The 21091-nt window shown below is 46.3% G+C and overlaps 1 protein-coding gene across 25 annotated transcripts in view; it reads right to left on the reverse strand.

Annotated features, from left to right (window-relative positions):
* SORBS2 (sorbin and SH3 domain containing 2) overlaps positions 1-20615 on the reverse strand; it is a 532357-nt gene extending 511742 nt beyond the window's left edge. For 12 of the 25 annotated variants that reach the window (XM_063920776.1, XM_063920770.1, XM_063920780.1 and 9 more), the window contains exon 1: positions 20008-20613. The gene's annotated coding sequence lies outside the window, so the exon portion shown is untranslated. Of the gene's footprint in view, positions 1-16552; positions 16656-20007 lie in introns of those variants that run through there. The other 13 variants (XM_063920785.1, XM_063920779.1, XM_063920781.1 and 10 more) reach the window with 11 other exon arrangements.
* Positions 20616-21091: the final 476 nt, after the last annotated feature.

A 21091-nucleotide genomic window follows, 5' to 3' on the forward strand; every position in this document is an offset into this window, starting at 1 on the left:
TAATTACAGTACACATAAGTATGTACAGTAGCATTGGGGTGGTCTTCTGTTTGCCGGCGGTCAGGCTCCCGGCGCTCAGTATACCGGCGCCGGGAGCCCGACAGCCGGCATACCGACAATTATTTTCCCTCGTGGGGGTCCACGACCCCCATAGAGGGAGAATAAAATAGTGTGGCGCGCGTAGCGCGCCACCGTGCCCGTAGCGTGGCGAGCGCAGCGAGCCTGCAAGGGGCTCATTTGCGCTCGCCAAGCTGTCGGTAAGCCGGCGGTCGGGCTCCCGGCGCCGGGATGCTGGTCGCCGGGAGCCCGACCGCCGGCCAGCCGTAGTGAACCCGTAGCATTGGCCTCACAGGCTTGCAGATTCAAAAAGAATCACTGAGAATATGCTAGATTAAATGTATTTAACATAAAAAATATTTACAGGGTTTAGTTACAAAAACACTTAATATGGTATACTGGTTATAAATGCAAATTAGTTTTAGAAATAAAGTAAAAGAAATAACGTTCATAAATCCAGGACACTTATAACAGAGGCCTTAGGAACTTCTGTTGTGGGGGAGTTCACAAGAATAGGACGTGTGGTGTGTCCCCTGCATGTGGCTGCTCCCCAAGGAATGAACACTCATTCTTGGGAGACATCTCTTTTTATGGATACACAATTCCTTTGTTCCCCTCAAACAGGTTCTACTTGTCAAGCTAGCAGGGTCTTACAGAGAAGTTACAACATATTTGTCAGAAGTGTCCACAAAGCTTCTGACAGAGTGATACTTGACTAAAGCTTCTGACAGTGATATTTGACTAAATTACACATATGGCAGGAAATAATTGGGATTCACTGATCTGTAAAAGGTACATAACTGTCCTCTCTGATGAGTGTAAAACATCCTTAGAGCCTATTACCTGCATTGTCTTGGTCTAGGTTGGCTTCAAAAGACTTGTCACCTTTTGTAGACTTAGGGGTTTATTCAATTAGGGTCAGATCCATTCCGACATGCATTTGTCGGAATGGATCCAACAACCCCTATTCAATCTCATCTCAATTCGACTTTTAAAAAGTCGAATTGAGATGAGGGACCCAGAGGAGGAGAGGGGGGGCAAGTCCCGGGGAGACCAACGGGGACAGCCGCAGGCAGACGGAGGAGAGCAGCGCTACATTAGCGCTGCAGGAGGTTGTCTCACAGCCGCCAGACATCACGGCAGTGTCCACCCGGCTCCAGCAAGCGTGACCTCACTTACTGGAGCCGGGTGGACGCTGCCGTGAGCGGCGCGGCTATGAGACATCCTGCTGCAGCGCTGTGCTGTAGTGCTGCTCTCCCCTGTATGCCCGCGGCTCTCCCCCCTCTCCTCCTCTGGGTCCCACATCTCAGTCCGACATTTTTTTATGTCGGACTGAGATGGTCGGAAACCGGGCCAAATCCTGTCGAATTTGGCCCCATTTCACTCAAAAGTACGTGAATCGGCAGCTATACCGCCGATTCACATACTATTCGACAAGTCGAATTCCACGACTTGTCGAATAAAAACTGATGGGATTGAATAGGTCGAATCACCATTTGACCTTAAAAAGTCAAAAACTGATGTCTTTTCGACAGATGGCAGTTTGACCCTAATTGAATATACCCCTTAGTCTGGCATATGTAATAGGGTCCGAGTTTGCCAGAGGTGTGGGATGCCGAACATTCTCTGACTTTTTTTAAAGCGACAATCATTTACAAGGCATGATTTTTCCATCTACACATGACCTGTAAGGGCTACACATTTCTTTGTGATATGGAGAGGGAAGATAAGTAGATCTGGAGACACAGACCTCTCTTCCAGGGTTCATGCTGTTTTTAGGTAAACAGTTAGCCCTAACACAAACCTATGGTCATAGCATTGAAAGATGTGCGGACAAAGTAGGGACCCTGGCATTTGATTTCAATACTTGACATATGCAGTTTGAAGATACCATGTTTCATATAGAATAGCAATTTATAGATTATACATAGGAAAAATAAGATTTTACTTACCGGTAAATCTATTTCTCGTAGTCCGTAGTGGATGCTGGGGACTCCGTAAGGACCATGGGGAATAGACGGGCTCCGCAGGAGACAGGGCACTTTAAGAAAGAAGTTGGATACTGGTGTGCTCTGGCTCCTCCCTCTATGTCCCTTCTCCAGACCTCAGTTAGAGAAACTGTGCCCGGAAGAGCTGACAGTACAAGGAAAGGATTTTGGAAACCCAGGGCAAGACTCATACCAGCCACACCGTATAACTTGTGATAAACTTACCCAGTCAACAGTATGAACAACAACAACAGAGCATCAGTTCAACCCTGATGCAACAATAACATAGCCCTTATTGCAGCAATAACTATATACAAGTATTGCAGAAGAAGTCCGCACTTGGGACGGGCGCCCAGCGTCAACTACGGACTACAAGAAATAGATTTACCGGTAAGTAAAAATCTTATTTTCTCTAACGTCCTAGTGGATGCTGGGGACTCCGTAAGGACCATGGGAATTATACCAAAGCTCCCAAACGGGCGGGAGAGTGCGGATGACTCTGCAGCACCGAATGAGCAAACACAAGGTCCTCCTCAGCCAGGGTATCAAACTTGTAGAACTTTGCAAAAGTGTTTGAACTAGAGATGAGCGGGTTCGGTTTCTCTGAATCCGAACCCGCACGAACTTCATGTTTTTTTCACGGGTCCGAGCAGACTCGGATCCTCCCGCCTTGCTCGGTTAACCCGAGCGCGCCCGAACGTCATCATGACGCTGTCGGATTCTCGCGAGACTCGGATTCTATATAAGGAGCCGCGCGTCGCCGCCATTTTCACACGTGCATTGAGATTGATAGGGAGAGGACGTGGCTGGCGTCCTCTCCATTTAGATTAGGGTTGAGAGAGAGAGAGATTGACCTGAGGCTGTGATACTGTAGAAGAGAGTGCAGAGTTTAGTGACTGACGACCACAGTGACCACCAGACAGTGCAGTTGTTTGTTTTATTTCATATATCCGTTCTCTGCCTGAAAAAAACGATACACACAGTGACTCAGTCACATACCATATCTGTGTGCACTGCTCAGCCCAGTGTGCTGCATCAATGTATATATATATCTGACTGTGCTCAGCTCACACAGCTTATAATTGTGCGGGAGACTGGGGAGCACTGCAGTGCCAGTTATAGGTTATAGCAGGAGCCAGGAGTACATAATATTATATTAAAATTAAACAGTGCACACTTTTGCTGCAGGAGTGCCACTGCCAGTGTGACTAGTGACCAGTGACCTGACCACCAGTATATATAATATTAGTAGTATACTATCTTTTTATCAACCAGTCTATATTAGCAGCAGACACAGTACAGTGCGGTAGTTCACGGCTGTGGCTACCTCTGTGTCGGCACTCGGCAGCCCGTCCATAATTGTATATACCACCTAACCGTGGTTTTTTTTTTCTTTCTTTATAGTCATACTAGTTACGAGTATACTATCTCTTTATCAACCAGTCTATATTAGCAGCAGACACAGTACAGTGCGGTAGTTCACGGCTGTGGCTACCTCTGTGTCGGCACTCGGCAGCCCGTCCATAATTGTATATACCACCTAACCGTGGTTTTTTTTTTTTCTTTCTTTATACATACATACTAGTTACGAGTATACTACTATCTCTTTATCAACCAGTCTATATATTAGCAGCAGACACAGTACAGTGCGGTAGTTCACGGCTGTGGCTACCTCTGTGTCGGCACTCGGCAGCCCGTCCATAATTGTATATACCACCTAACCGTGGTTTTTTTTTTCTTTCTTTATAGTCATACTAGTTACGAGTATACTATCTCTTTATCAACCAGTCTATATTAGCAGCAGACACAGTACAGTGCGGTAGTTCACGGCTGTGGCTACCTCTGTGTCGGCACTCGGCAGCCCGTCCATAATTGTATATACCACCTAACCGTGGTTTTTTTTTTTTCTTTCTTTATACATACATACTAGTTACGAGTATACTACTATCTCTTTATCAACCAGTCTATATATTAGCAGCAGACACAGTACAGTGCGGTAGTTCACGGCTGTGGCTACCTCTGTGTCGGCACTCGGCAGCCCGTCCATAATTGTATATACCACCTAACCGTGGTTTTTTTTTTTCTTTCTTTATACATACATACTAGTTACGAGTATACTACTATCTCTTTATCAACCAGTCTATATATTAGCAGCAGACACAGTACAGTGCGGTAGTTCACGGCTGTGGCTACCTCTGTGTCGGCACTCGGCAGCCCGTCCATAATTGTATATACCACCTAACCGTGGTTTTTTTTTTCTTTCTTTATACATACATACGAGTATACTATCTCTTTATCAACCAGTCTATATTAGCAGCAGACACAGTACAGTGCGGTAGTTCACGGCTGTGGCTACCTCTGTGTCGGCACTCGGCAGCCCGTCCATAATTGTATATACCACCTAACCGTGGTTTTTTTTTCTTTCTTTATACATACATACTAGTTACGAGTATACTATCTCTTTATCAACCAGTCTATATATTAGCAGCAGACACAGTACAGTGCGGTAGTTCACGGCTGTGGCTACCTCTGTGTCGGCACTCGGCAGCCCGTCCATAATTGTATATACCACCTAACCGTGGTTTTTTTTTCTTTCTTTATAGTCATACTAGTTACGAGTATACTATCTCTTTATCAACCAGTCTATATATTAGCAGCAGACACAGTACAGTGCGGTAGTTCACGGCTGTGGCTACCTCTGTGTCGGCACTCGGCAGCCCGTCCATAATTGTATATACCACCTAACCGTGGTTTTTTTTTCTTTCTTTATAGTCATACTAGTTACGAGTATACTATCTCTTTATCAACCAGTCTATATATTAGCAGCAGACACAGTACAGTGCGGTAGTTCACGGCTGTGGCTACCTCTGTGTCGGCACTCGGCAGCCCGTCCATAATTGTATATACCACCTAACCGTGGTTTTTTTTTCTTCTTTATACATACATACATACATACTACTACGACATCTCTTTATCAACCAGTCTATATTAGCAGCAGACACAGTACAGTACGGTAGTTCACGGCTGTGGCTACCTCTGTGTCTGCACTCGGCAGGCAGTCCATAATTGTATACTAGTATCCATCTCCATTGTTTACCTGAGGTGCCTTTTAGTTGTGCCTATTAAAATATGGAGAACAAAAATGTTGAGGTTCCAAAATTAGGGAAAGATCAAGATCCACTTCCACCTCGTGCTGAAGCTGCTGCCACTAGTCATGGCCGAGACGATGAAATGCCAGCAACGTCGTCTGCCAAGGCCGATGCCCAATGTCATAGTACAGAGCATGTCAAATCCAAAACACCAAATATCAGTAAAAAAAGGACTCCAAAACCTAAAATAAAATTGTCGGAGGAGAAGCGTAAACTTGCCAATATGCCATTTACGACACGGAGTGGCAAGGTACGGCTGAGGCCCTGGCCTATGTTCATGGCTAGTGGTTCAGCTTCACATGAGGATGGAAGCACTCAGCCTCTCGCTAGAAAAATGAAAAGACTCAAGCTGGCAAAAGCAGCACAGCAAAGAACTGTGCATTCTTCGAAATCCCAAATCCACAAGGAGAGTCCAATTGTGTCGGTTGCGATGCCTGACCTTCCCAACACTGGACGTGAAGAGCATGCGCCTTCCACCATTTGCACGCCCCCTGCAAGTGCTGGAAGGAGCACCCGCAGTCCAGTTCCTGATAGTCAGATTGAAGATGTCAGTGTTGAAGTACACCAGGATGAGGAGGATATGGGTGTTGCTGGCGCTGGGGAGGAAATTGACCAGGAGGATTCTGATGGTGAGGTGGTTTGTTTAAGTCAGGCACCCGGGGAGACACCTGTTGTCCGTGGGAGGAATATGGCCGTTGACATGCCAGGTGAAAATACCAAAAAAATCAGCTCTTCGGTGTGGAGGTATTTCACCAGAAATGCGGACAACAGGTGTCAAGCCGTGTGTTCCCTTTGTCAAGCTGTAATAAGTAGGGGTAAGGACGTTAACCACCTCGGAACATCCTCCCTTATACATCACCTGCAGCGCATTCATAATAAGTCAGTGACAAGTTCAAAAACTTTGGGTGACAGCGGAAGCAGTCCACTGACCAGTAAATCCCTTCCTCTTGTAACCAAGCTCACGCAAACCACCCCACCAACTCCCTCAGTGTCAATTTCCTCCTTCCCCAGGAATGCCAATAGTCCTGCAGGCCATGTCACTGGCAATTCTGACGATTCCTCTCCTGCCTGGGATTCCTCCGATGCATCCTTGCGTGTAACGCCTACTGCTGCTGGCGCTGCTGTTGTTGCTGCTGGGAGTCGATGGTCATCCCAGAGGGGAAGTCGTAAGCCCACTTGTACTACTTCCAGTAAGCAATTGACTGTTCAACAGTCCTTTGCGAGGAAGATGAAATATCACAGCAGTCATCCTGCTGCAAAGCGGATAACTGAGGCCTTGACAACTATGTTGGTGTTAGACATGCGTCCGGTATCCGCCGTTAGTTCACAGGGAACTAGACAATTTATTGAGGCAGTGTGCCCCCGTTACCAAATACCATCTAGGTTCCACTTCTCTAGGCAGGCGATACCGAGAATGTACACGGACGTCAGAAAAAGACTCACCAGTGTCCTAAAAAATGCAGTTGTACCCAATGTCCACTTAACCACGGACATGTGGACAAGTGGAGCAGGGCAGGGTCAGGACTATATGACTGTGACAGCCCACTGGGTAGATGTATGGACTCCCGCCGCAAGAACAGCAGCGGCGGCACCAGTAGCAGCATCTCGCAAACGCCAACTCTTTCCTAGGCAGGCTACGCTTTGTATCACCGCTTTCCAGAATACGCACACAGCTGAAAACCTCTTACGGCAACTGAGGAAGATCATCGCGGAATGGCTTACCCCAATTGGACTCTCCTGTGGATTTGTGGCATCGGACAACGCCAGCAATATTGTGTGTGCATTAAATATGGGCAAATTCCAGCACGTCCCATGTTTTGCACATACCTTGAATTTGGTGGTGCAGAATTTTTTAAAAAACGACAGGGGCGTGCAAGAGATGCTGTCGGTGGCCAGAAGAATTGCGGGACACTTTCGGCGTACAGGCACCACGTACAGAAGACTGGAGCACCACCAAAAACTACTGAACCTGCCCTGCCATCATCTGAAGCAAGAAGTGGTAACGAGGTGGAATTCAACCCTCTATATGCTTCAGAGGTTGGAGGAGCAGCAAAAGGCCATTCAAGCCTATACAATTGAGCACGATATAGTAGGTGGAATGCACCTGTCTCAGGCGCAGTGGAGAATGATTTCAACGTTGTGCAAGGTTCTGATGCCCTTTGAACTTGCCACACGTGAAGTCAGTTCAGACACTGCCAGCCTGAGTCAGGTCATTCCCCTCATCAGGCTTTTGCAGAAGAAGCTGGAGACATTGAAGGAGGAGCTAACACGGAGCGATTCCGCTAGGCATGTGGGACTTGTGGATGGAGCCCTTAATTCGCTTAACAAGGATTCACGGGTGGTCAATCTGTTGAAATCAGAGCACTACATTTTGGCCACCGTGCTCGATCCTAGATTTAAAGCCTACCTTGGATCTCTCTTTCCGGCAGACACAAGTCTGCTGGGGTTGAAAGACCTGCTGGTGACAAAATTGTCAAGTCAAGCGGAACGCGACCTGTCAACATCTCCTCCTTCACATTCTCCCGCAACTGGGGGTGCGAGGAAAAGGCTCAGCATTCCGAGCCCACCCGCTGGCGGTGATGCAGGGCAGTCTGGAGCGACTGCTGATGCTGACATCTGGTCCGGACTGAAGGACCTGACAACGATTACGGACATGTCGTCTACTGTCACTGCATATGATTCTCTCAACATTGATAGAATGGTGGAGGATTATATGAGTGACCGCATCCAAGTAGGCACGTCACACAGTCCGTACTTATACTGGCATGAAAAAGAGGCAATTTGGAGGCCCTTGCACAAACTGGCTTTATTCTACCTAAGTTGCCCTCCCACAAGTGTGTACTCCGAAAGAGTGTTTAGTGCCGCCGCTCACCTTGTCAGCAATCGGCGTACGAGGTTACATCCAGAAAATGTGGAGAAGATGATGTTCATTAAAATGAATTATAATCAATTCCTCCGCGGAGACATTGACCAGCAGCAATTGCCTCCACAAAGTACACAGGGAGCTGAGATGGTGGATTCCAGTGGGGACGAATTGATAATCTGTGAGGAGGGGGATGTACACGGTGATATATCGGAGGGTGATGATGAGGTGGACATCTTGCCTCTGTAGAGCCAGTTTGTGCAAGGAGAGATTAATTGCTTCTTTTTTGGGGGGGGTCCAAACCAACCCGTCATATCAGTCACAGTCGTGTGGCAGACCCTGTCACTGAAATGATGGGTTGGTTAAAGTGTGCATGTCCTGTTTTGTTTATACAACATAAGGGTGGGTGGGAGGGCCCAAGGACAATTCCATCTTGCACCTCTTTTTTCTTTTCTTTTTCTTTGCATCATGTGCTGATTGGGGAGGGTTTTTTGGAAGGGACATCCTGCGTTACACTGCAGTGCCACTCCTAAATGGGCCCGGTGTTTGTGTCGGCCACTAGGGTCGCTAATCTTACTCACACAGTCAGCTACCTCATTGCGCCTCTTTTTTTCTTTGCGTCATGTGCTGTTTGGGGAGGGTTTTTTGGAAGGGACATCCTGCGTGACACTGCAGTGCCACTCCTAGATGGGCCCGGTGTTTGTGTCGGCCACTAGGGTCGCTAATCTTACTCACACAGCTACCTCATTGCGCCTCTTTTTTTCTTTGCGTCATGTGCTGTTTGGGGAGGGTTTTTTGGAAGGGCCATCCTGCGTGACACTGCAGTGCCACTCCTAGATGGGCCCGGTGTTTGTGTCGGCCACTAGGGTCGCTTATCTTACTCACAAAGCGACCTCGGTGCAAATTTTAGGACTAAAAATAATATTGTGAGGTGTGAGGTATTCAGAATAGACTGAAAATGAGTGTAAATTATGGTTTTTGAGGTTAATAATACTTTGGGATCAAAATGACCCCCAAATTCTATGATTTAAGCTGTTTTTTAGTGTTTTTTGAAAAAAACACCCGAATCCAAAACACACCCGAATCCGACAAAAAAAATTCGGTGAGGTTTTGCCAAAACGCGTTCGAACCCAAAACACGGCCGCGGAACCGAACCCAAAACCAAAACACAAAACCCGAAAAATTTCAGGCGCTCATCTCTAGTTTGAACCTGACCAAGTAGCCGCTCGGCACAGCTGTAATGCCGAGACCCCTCGGGCAGCCGCCCAAGAAGAGCCCACCTTCCTAGTGGAATGGGCCTTAACTGATTTTGGCAGCGGTAATTCAGCCGCAGAATGAGCCTGCTGAATCGTGTTACAGATCCAGCGAGCAATAGTTTGCTTTGAAGCAGGCGCACCAAGCTTGTTGGAAGCATACAGGATAAACAAAGAGTCTGTTTTCCTGACTCTAGCCGTTCTGGCTACATAAACCTTTAAAGCCCTGACCACATCAAGCAACTCGGAATCCTCCAAGTCAGTAGTAGCCACAGGCACCACAATAGGTTGGTTTATATGAAAAGATGAAACCACTTTTGGCAGGAATTGTGGACGGGTCCGCAACTCTGCTCTATCCGCATGGAAAACCAGATAGGGGTATTTATGTGACAAAGCCGCTAATTCTGACACACGCCTAGCCGAAGCCAATGCTAGTAGCATGACCACCTTCCACGTGAGATATTTCAATTCCACCGTTTTGAGTGGTTCAAACCAGTGGGATTTCAGGAAACGCAACACCACGTTAAGATCCCAAGGTGCCACCGGGGGCACAAAAGGGGGCTGAATATGCAGCACTCCCTTCACAAACGTCTGAACTTCAGGTAGAGAAGCCAGCTCTTTTTGAAAGAAAACGGATAGGGCCGAAATCTGGACCTTAATGGAAACCAATTTTAGGCCCAAAGTCACTCCTGACTGTAGGAAGTGAAGGAAACGGCCCAGCTGGAATTCCTCCGTAGGGGCATTCCTGGCCTCACACTAAGCAACATATTTTCGCCATATACGGTGATAATGTGGAGCTGTCACGTCCTTCCTAGCCTTTATCAGCGTAGGAATGACCTCATCTGGAATGTCTTTTTCCGCTAGGATCCGGCGTTCAACCGCCATGCCGTCAAACGCAGCCGCGGTAAGTCTTGGAACAGACAGGGCCCTTGTTGCAACAAGTCCTGTCTTAGAGGAAGAGGCCACGGGTCCTCTGTGAGCATTTCTTGCAGATCTGGATACCAAGTCCTTCTTAGCCAATCCGGAACAATGAGTAATGGGGGTCATTCCGAGTTGTTCGCTCGCAAGCCGTTTTTAGCAGCTTTGCACACGCTAAGCCTACTGGGAGTGAATCTTAGCATAGTAAAATTGCGAACGAAAGATTCGCAATATTGCGAAAAGACATCTCTGTGCAGTTTCTGAGTAGCTCCAGACTTACTCGGCATCTGCGATCAGTTCAGAGCTCGTCGTTCCTGGTTTGACGTCACAAACACACCCAGCGTTCGCCCAGACACTCCTCCGTTTCTCCAGCCACTCCCGCATTTTTCCCAGAAACTGTAGCGTTTTTTCCCACACACCCATAAAGCGGCCTGTTTCCGCCCAGAAACACCCACTTCCTGTTAATCACATTACGATCGCCTGAACGAAGAAAAAGCCGTGAGTAAAATACCTAACTTCATAGCAAATTTACTTGGCGCAGTCGCAGTGTGAACATTGCGCATGCGCACTAAGCGGAAAATCGCTGCGATGCGATTAAATTTACCGAGCGAACAACTCGGAATGACCCCCATTGTTCTCACTCCTCTTTTTCTTATGATTCTCAACACCTTGGGTATGAGAGGAAGAGGAGGAAATACATAGACCGATTGGAACACCCACGGTGTCACCAGGGCGTCTACAGCTATCGCCTGAGGGTCTCTTGACCTGGCGCAATACCTCTGTAGTTTCTTGTTGAGGCGGGATGCCATCATGTCCACCTGTGGCAGTTCCCACCGACTTGCAACCTGTGCGAAGACTTCTTGATGAAGTCCCCACTCCCCCGGGTGGAGGTCGTGCCTGCTGAGGAAGTCTGCTTCCCAGTTGTCTACCCACGGGATGAACACTGCTGACAGTGCGCTTACATGAGTCTCCGCCCAGCAAAGAATTCTGGTGGCTTCCGCCATCGCCACCCTGCTCCTTGTGCCGCCTTGTCGGTTTACATGAGCCACAGCGGTGATGTTGTCTGACTGAATCAGAACTGGTTGACCACGAAGCAGGGTCTCTGCTTGACGTAGGGTGTTGTAAATGGCCCTTAGTTCCAGGATGTTGATGTGAAGGCAAGTCTCCTGACTTGGCCACAGACCTTGGAAATTTCTTCCCTGTGTGACTGCTCCCCACCCTCGGAGGCTTGCATCCGTGGTCACCAGGACCCAGTCCTGAATGCCGAATCTGCGGCCCTCGAGAAGGTGAGCACTCTGCAGCCACCACAGGAGAGACACCCTGGCCCTGGGGGATAGGGTGATTAACCGATGCATCTGAAGATGTGATCCGGACCATTTGTCCAGTAAGTCCCATTGAAAGGTCCTCGCATGGAACCTGCCGAAGGGAATGGCCTCGTATGATGCCACCATTTTTCCCAGGACTCGAGTGCAGAGATGCACTGACACCTGTTTTGGTTTTAATAGGTCCCTGACCAGTGTCATGAGTTCCTGAACCTTCTTTATCGGGAGATAAACCATACCTCCCAACTGTCCCGATTTTTGCGGGAAAGTCCAGTTTTTTGGGGACTGTCCCGCTGTCCCACCCGCGGGCCACAGTGTCCCGCGGTGGGGTGGGGTGGGGGGGCAGTTGGGAGGCTCTGTCACCCGCTGCCCTGCTTAGCAGAGCAGCGGTGAATAGACGCTGTGCGCATGCGCACAGCGTCTATTCACTGAAGTCAGAGGGAGAGGGGGCATGCCAGCGGCTCACAGAGCGCTGGGCATGCCCCCTCAGTGACGAAAATGGGGGCGTGGCTCGCGATCGCGGGTCCTCCACGAAGCCACGCCCTTTTTCTTAGGTCACACCCCTTTTCGGGAGTGCACACGGCTTCGCCGCACGTGTGTCCCGCTTTGCAAACAAGAAATGTTGGGAGGTATGGATAAACCCTTTTCTGGTCTGTGTCCAGAATCATGCCCAGGAAAGGCAGACGAGTCGTAGGAACCAACTGCGACTTTGGAATATTCAGAATCCAGCCGTGTTGCCGTAACACTTCCAGAGAAAGTGTTACGCTGATCAGCAACTGCTCTCTTGACCTCGCTTTTATGAGGAGATCGTCCAAGTATGGGATAATTGTGACCCCTTGCTTCCGCAGGAGTACCATCATTTCCGCCATTACCTTGGTATATATTCTCGGAGCCGTGGAGAGACCCAACGGCAACGTCTGAAATTGGTAATGACAATCCTGTACCACAAATCTGAGGTACGCCTGATGAGGTGGATAAATGGGGACATGAAGGTATGCATCCTTTATGTCCAGAGACACCATAAAATCCCCCCCTTCCAGGCTTGCAATGACCGCTCTCAGCGATTCCATCTTGAACCGGAACCTTTTTAGGTACATGTTCAGGGATTTTAAATTCAATATGGGTCTGACCGAACCGTCCGGTTTCGGTACCACAAACATGGTCGAATAATAACCCTTTCCTTGTTGAAGGAGGGGAACCTTGACCACCACCTGTTGAAGATACAATTTGTGAATTGCAGTTAAAACTATTTCCCTCTCTAAGGGGGAAGCTGGCAGGGCCGACTTGAGGTATCGGTGAGGGGGCATCTCTTCGAATTCCAGCTTGTATCCCTGAGACACAATATCTATTGCCCAGGGATCCAACTGGGAGTGAACCCAATTGTGGCTGAAATTTCGGAGACGCGCCCCCACCGGGCCTAGCTCCGCCTGTGGAGCCCCAGCGTCATGCGGTGGATTTAGTGGAAGCCGGGGAGGACTTCTGTTCCTGGGAACTAGCTGTGTTGTGCAGCTTCTTTCCTCTGCCCCTGCCAAGAAAGGACGCACCTCGGACTTTCTTGTTTTTCTGTGATCGAAAGGACTGCATGTGGTAATACGGTGCTTTCTTAGGCTGTGAGGAAACATATGGCAAAAAATTTGACTTTCCAGCCGTAGCTGTGGAGACGAGGTCCGAGAGACCCTCCCCAAACAATTCCTCACCCTTGTAAGGTAAAACCTCCATGTGCCTTTTTGAGTCGGCATCACCTGTCCATTGCCGAGTCCACAGGACCCTTCTGGCAGAAATCGACATAGCATTTATTCTAGAACCTAGTAGGCTAATGTCTCTCTGAGCATCTCTCATATAAAGGACAGCGTCTTTAATATGCCCCAGGGTCATTAATATAGTATCCTTGTCTAAGGTATCAAGTTCCTAAGATAAGGTATCCGTCCATGCTGCTACAGCACTACACACCCAAGCCGACGCGATTGCCGGCCTCAGTAAGGTACCCGAATGTGTATAAATGGACTTCAGGGTAACCTCCTGTTTGCGATCCGCAGCATCTTTGAGGGTAGCCGTATCCTGTGACGGCAGGGCTACCTTCTTGGATAAACGTGTCAAAGCTTTGTCCACCCTAGGGGAGGATTCCCAGCGTAACCTGTCCGTTGGCGGGAAAGAATCCTTAAGAATCCTTTTGGAAATCTGCAGTTTTTTATCTGGAGATTCCCAAGCCTTTTCACATAACTCATTGAGCTCGTGTGAGGGGGGGAAAAGTTACCTGCGGCTTCTTTTCCCCATACATATGAACCCTCCTGTCAGGGACTGGGGTTTCCTCTGTGATGTGCAACACATCCTTAATAGCTATAATAATATAAACGGATGGATTTAGCCAATTTTGGCTGTAACTTTGCATCATCGTAATCGACACTGGAGTCAGAATCCATGTCGGTATCCGTGTCAATAATTTTGGATAGTGGGCGCTTCTGAGACCCTGTCGGCCTCTGCGACATAGGATCAGGCATGGGTTGGGACCCTGACTGTCCTGAGGCTTCAGCTTTGTCTAACCTTTTATGCAAGGAATTAACATTATCATTTAAAACCTTCCACATATCCATCCAATCAGGTGTCGGTGCAGTCGGCAGAGACACCACATTCATTTGCTCCCGCTCTGCTTCCACATAGCCTTCCTCATCAGACATGTCGACACAAGCGTACCGACACACCACACACACAGGGAATGCCCTTTTTGAAGACAGTTCCCCCACAAGGCCCTTTGGTGAGACAGAGAGAGAGTATGCCAGCACACACCCCAGCGCTATATAACCCAGGAATAACACAGTAACTTAATGTTAACCCAGTAGCTGCTGTATACTGTGTTTTTAGCGCCTAATTATGTGCCCCCCCTCTCCTTTTACCCTTTTCTACAGTGATCTGCAGGGGAGAGCTTCTTCTCAGCGGAGCTGTGGAGAAAAAATGGCGCTGGTGAGTGCTGAGGGAGAAGCCCCGCCCCCTCGACGGCGGGCTTCTGTCCCGCTAAAATACATATATTTTTGGCGGGGGCTCATACATATATACAGTGCCCAACTGTATATATGAGTACTTTTGCCAACAGAGGTCCATCTGCTGCCCAGGGCGCCCCCCCGCCCTGCGCCCTGCACCCTTACAGTGACCGGAGTATGTGAGGTGTGTTTGGAGCAATGGCGCACAGCTGCAGTGCTGTGCGTTACCTCATGTGAAGAACGGAGTCTTCTGCCGCCGATTTCGAAGTCTTCTTGCTTCTCATACTCACCCGGCTTCTGTCTTCCGGCTCTGCGAGGGGGACGGCGGTGCGGCTCTGGGATCGGACGACGAGGGTGAGATCCTGTGTACGATCCCTCTGGAGCTAATGGTGTCCAGTAGCCTAAGAAGCAGGACCTAGTTTCAGAGAGTAGGGCTGCTTCTCTCCCCTCTGTCCCACGATGCAGGGAGTCTGTTGCCAGCAGAGCTCCCTGAAAATAAAAAAACCTAACAAAATACTTTCTTACAGCAAGCTCAGGAGAGCTCACTGAACAGCACCCAGCTCGTCCGGGCACAGATTCAAACTGGAGGAGGGACATAGAGGGAGGAGCCAGAGCACACCAGAATCTAAATTCTTTCTTAAAGTGCCCATGTCTCCTGCGGAGCCCGTCTATTCCCCATGGTCCTTACAGAGTCCCCAGCATCCACTAGGACGTTAGAGAAATATAATTTAATGGTGGAGAAAGCATGGTAGTCTGGGGCTCTTTTGATGGATCCCAAGTTAGCAATTTGCACAAAATGACTGGAACCCAGACCAAAAGGGCTACCACAGCTTTTTATAGCACCATACTCAGACCTATGGTCTAAGCCTAATTGGTCAGTGTTTCATCCTACAGCAAGATGATGACTCTAAACATACCTCAAGGCTATGTCAAATCTACCTTCAAGGAAAAGAATAGACAAGAAGCTTCAAATCATGGCATGGCCAGAACAGCCTCCAGACTTAAACCCAATTTAGCTGGTTTGGGATGAACTTGACAGAAGGGTACAAGCAAAGCAAACCAGAAGTACAACAGTGTTGGGCAGAACTTTTCAAACAATATTTGGCTTCAAATGTAGAAATAATGCTGTGAGTGTGCTTGCTGGTTATATGTTCAATAGATGGCTACTTTGAGGAGTCAAAAATGTAGACTACATTTTGTTAAAATGATTCCAAGATTTATTTTCATTTCCAATTGTTTTATTTGTTCCATGCTTTTATAGAATAGTACAGTGGTTCTCAAACTGTGTGCCATGTCACCTTGGGACACTTGTAGAGGTGCCTTGGATTGGTGGTCCAGGACCAATTCAAATTATTTATGGTCAATGTAATAGGCAAAACCAGTGTTGGTGGCTGTCCATCATAAAATATGCGGACAAACAGAAGCAAATCTTGTCCCTCACCACGCAACTGAACCTAAGGATGATAAACACAATTTGCTTAATTTAATAATTTTTTTGTAAATTTCTCAATAAGAAACTTTTGGCCTAGGGGGTGCCATGAAAATAATTCTGATACGCTAGGGTGCCGTGATTCCAAAAAGTTAGTGAACCACTGGAATAGTACATTGAGACACTGAACTCAAAGTTCAATAAAACCTTGAGAAATGCTGGTGTTCTAAAACTTTTGACCAGTTGTATGTATGTATGTATGTATGTATGTATGTATGTATGTATGTATGTATGTATGTATGTATGGGCATTTCCGCACACACTGCACCCATGTTCGATAACTTACCTTTCCGAATCGTAGTTGCAGCCACGGTAGAAAAAAACAAGTCACCGGCAAAAAATCCACAGTAGGGATTTAGTCTCTGAAACATGGCGGGCGCCATATTTCCAGAGAATTGCGCATGCACAGTAGACTCTGGTATAATGGCAAAGCCTCCTGTGCCGTTAAAAAGGAGGGGGCCCACCCAAAGTCGGCAGGTGGGAACTCTCCACTTTTAAATGCGTATGTATGTACATTATCCTATTGCATCTCATTTACCTGATGAAGCTGCTTCTATTGCTCATAGCGCTGCCTCAGAATTACCGGCCATGTAGTAATGAGACCACTGAAGGCAGAAATAGATCTGCCAACGTCTAAAACAGTTGTTCTCAACCCTCAAGTTTTTCAAACAGGTCATGTTTCAAATAATCTATGAAAACAAGTGGGATAATTACTGACTGAGCAAAATAGATTAACTCACCTGTGCATAATTAAAGAAATCCACATAAAATGACCTCTTATACTCCTTTCAGACATCAGACCAGGGAAATGACAGGTCTAGCATGTCGGCAAATTCCCGGGTCTGAGCTCCATGACCCTGGTCGGGAGAAGAGTCGTGGACCTGGGTTGATTGCATTCAAACATACCAAAATCCCAGGTTGATGTGCGTTCGTGTGCATAAACCTGGGATTTTGATGCACGCCTGAAAGGGGTATTAGTGGTACTTGAGGACTGGAGCTGAGAAGCACTGCTCTAAAAACATAGCAGGTATTGTCTCATTGGGCTGCCATGTAAAAACGTTCTCCAGGAGTCCATTCTCCTTTTAAAAGAGGATTATTTGAATATCTTTTTCCCCAGGGAACATTGCCTGAAAAGTCTTCTTATTACTAGTCATTGTTCTATTGTAAGCTTAAACAAAACCAATTGAGGCCTATACAGAATCAGGATATAATCAAATAGGTTTGTAATGGATTCTCAGGTTTCACATGTGCCTGTAAAGTGTATATTAAACTAAAATGTATATATTTTTATTTATTTATTTTTTATAAATTTCTTCTGAATAAAGAACAAAGAAAGAAACGGACCCCTCCAGTTTGACTTAATCCTAAAATGAACTATAGTACAGAAGTCAAGCAAATATCTTCTTGATCATACCCCCACCAGTCTCCATGGTTTGTGAAAAGGCCACATAGACCTGGAGACTGAGTTAGGGACTTGCAAGGTGAAAGGCTACCTGCATTGTTTCATCCTCAATTATGTTTTTCTTATTCATGCTCATCAGTGGAAAAAAACAAAAAAAAGGAACAATGCTCACTTAATTATAGTTATAATACACTTATACTGATACATGTGGATAGTTCTGGTGGTCGTTGACAATGAGAAGGAGGTGAGGAGGTAGGGCGTGGCAAAAGTAGTGAGTGTTAGTATGTTAAATCTGGCCCAGTAAATTATGACCACTATCAGTACTGAGGCTTTGAATGTTATATGTTTAGCAATGCTAACAGTTAAGACATTAGGTGTAGGTCACACTGACACATCCTGCGTGGGACTTGTGCCCGTCTAGTCATCTAACCTTCATTCCTCATCCCTTATAAGGCTGTAGCAGAAAGTCTCTAACACCCCTTTCAGTTTTAAAACCCTGGCTTTAACCGGGTTGGAACCCCGGACACCAAGCAGGGGTTGAAGCCAGGGATTTTTGTACTTAACCCCCATTCACACATGGGTGATGACCTAGGTCGTCACACTTCACACCAGACCCTGGTCTCTCAATTTACTGTGGGCGCTTTGAGATGATGTAATCTCCAAGCGATACTGTTCCCACCAATTAATTTATTTTAGGCATACCCTGAGTCATTCCTTTCACACATATGCCAGGGCACTGACCCAGGTTGCAAGTCCTGGGAATAATCCTGGTCGATTGAAGGGGCACCGATCCGGGACTGTCAACTTAGGTCATTCATTACTTGCAGACATGAACTGATGCGCTTATGTCTGAAAGGGGTATTACTCCCCCAGTATTTCCAGAGATTAACACCTCCATTGTTTCACAATTAATGAACAACATGATTAAGAAATTATATTTCAAAATTACTTTTACGGATTCTAATGATGCAGGATTATGCACACATTTTCCAGTAATATTACTTTATATAGTATATTCAATATAAGACAATATCAATGGCACAGTAGAAAAAAAAAATAGCTAGCAACAGTACAGGGTGGGGGAGGAAGAACAAAATCAATAACACCACAATGCATACCATAGTAGCGGATGAAGAAAACCCCTGGTCATTAAAAGACCCAAATAACCATTCAAATGGAAACAACAAAATATCAATTTAAAAAGAACATGAGGATAAAGCCTCAAACACACACACACAGTAAAAATCTGTTTACTAGACTGACGGCTGTCACATTGTCACTGCGTTATTGTGCACAGAGGCTCATGTCAATAAAGTTTATATAAACGACATGGCTGCAACATCAACATGCATACTGTAATTAGAACTTCAGCATCAATGTTTGACCTGATACACTGTGTTAAACAAATGACCTTGGTTAACATTAACTATATGGAAATGTTAATATTTGCACACACAGTAAATGAACAAAGGAGATGTGTTGCATTTGATAGGAAAAGTATTATTTCAACTAGTTGAGTGAATGCAGCATGTTTCCCTTCTGCTTAGACATGTGTGCCGAGCTTTGTGTTTAGCTGAATCCTTGAATATAATTTAAGTATTGACCGATGACAGTCTCTGCAGCCTCTATTGACCTTTACCAATAGTGATAGCTGATCTGTCACGGTAGAGAATGAATTATTGGTGGGTGTTGGTCTGTGTTGTGGTTATGAATATCTGAGGAGTAACAGACTGGTTTCATTGTGTGATAGATCCTGTTTTATGTGAGGTAAATGAGACTGTATGCTTATTATAGCCAGCATCACACACTGTACGTGCTCCACTCCCAGCTTGCTGCTGCTGTCTATTTTTCCTTTAGACTCCATGCTATGAAGCACAGTGGGTGTGCTAAGCTGAGTAGTGGGGTGTAAGCGAGATTTGATTAACTCTTCTATGCCCGGGCTATTCTAGACAGTAACAACAGCATCACTCTGCTGTAGATGTGAACAATTATTTACCAACTTTTACTAGCCATGGTAAACAAATGCCAGCCTAAAATATAGACGGGCCACCTGCCACTCTGATCTACATACCACAACAATGAGGAGACAGGGGAGTATCCTGGAGGCCAAGTATCTGACATCACTAAAATCTTCCCATATATATGTGCAGAAAAATGTACAGTTTAAAAACTATGGTGATTGGGAATGGGGTGTAGTGTGCGTGTCGACAGGCATTGCGGGAAAACCAGAAGGCAGGCGCCGCAAGTGGGCAAATGTAAAATAAAATTTGCATGTGTATGACAATATTTTGTAATGCATTGGAAATTTAATTATTATGTGGAAATTTAATTATTATTCCCAGCATAACATAACTTCATTGCCAGTTTGAAACATATCTTTAGGCAACTAACAATGTTGCAATTGCTGGGTCCAACCTGCTTGATGCGGCCAATTAAAAGCTGATTTCTGGCAGAATCATGAACCAAAAACTACTGAAAATAAAAATGGTTAAGGCACAATATCACTTATTTTCTCACAAACACAAGTCATGGAAATCACATTAATATTTGCCCTTAAATCATTTTCCCCCATGTATAGAGTTAACTCTTACCTTGGTTGCACAGGATACCAGCAATCTTGGTGTGCTGAGCAGAGGTATCCAGGAAGGATAATGTGAGGCTGTGGTTAGTAGCACAGAGCCGGCTGGGTAATACACCTGCTTCTTCACTACTGCTGTCTTCTTGTATTAGATAGAATGGAAAAAAAAAAAAAGAAGGCTTACAAAAAGGGCAACACCCTTTGTCTGGGTCACTAAGCTTTCCTTGTGAAGAGCTAGTACTTAGCCGTGCAGATAACGTTGCAGAGGAACCTTGCCTTTACAAGACAAAAAAACCTACTCCATTCCTGACAGAGGATATGCAGCACTATCAGCCTGCATTCCATACTCAGCTCACAGGAGCAGCAGCCGGCAGCCTGTAATGATGGGAGATGGAAGGCATTCTCAGCTATGCTGGCTGTGTCTTCCTACACTGCTGCACCTTTCACTCTACATATATATTTTCCCCCTTTTAAATCAAGACTAGGCAGGCATAATAGAGCACACTGCTCCCAGGGAGGAAAATGGCTGCAGAGCAGATAGCTCATTGGGTTGCATTAGCTTTTTGTAACTATAGCAACAGCCAACAGACAGGCTTACACAGCAAGCATGGCTGACCATGTGCAGGTCATCAGCCCTGAATGCTAATTTCTTTCAATTACAGTGTGCTTTATCCATGTTGCTTAATATTATAATTGTATCATTTCAGTACATGCCACAGTACCACACAGCTCCTGTTTATCCAAATTAACACCTTTGCTGCCAGTGGAATTCAGTATTATTTTTATCTATTTAAAAAGAGTCCCAATATCACTGTTACAATTAGTGACCTAGAAAGCTGCTCATTGATTTAAGTATGGATATCTTAATATCAACATGACCCCATCCATCAGGTATAACATGCACTGCTCCTGGACTTCCCTTTTACTTTATGACTGCCATCACCTGTGGTGAAACATCTTTCTCATCAGCTAACTAGTTCGGCAGAGGTGACTGAAATAATAGATTAAGGGGGAAGTGCAGGAGCAGAGCATGTTGTACCGGATGGAAGGGGTCGTGTTGCTGGGGCTGCAATATGATAATAGAAGAGATTTGCGTC

This window comes from Pseudophryne corroboree, chromosome 1 (assembly GCF_028390025.1).
Source record: "Pseudophryne corroboree isolate aPseCor3 chromosome 1, aPseCor3.hap2, whole genome shotgun sequence".
NCBI lineage: Eukaryota > Metazoa > Chordata > Amphibia > Anura > Myobatrachidae > Pseudophryne > Pseudophryne corroboree.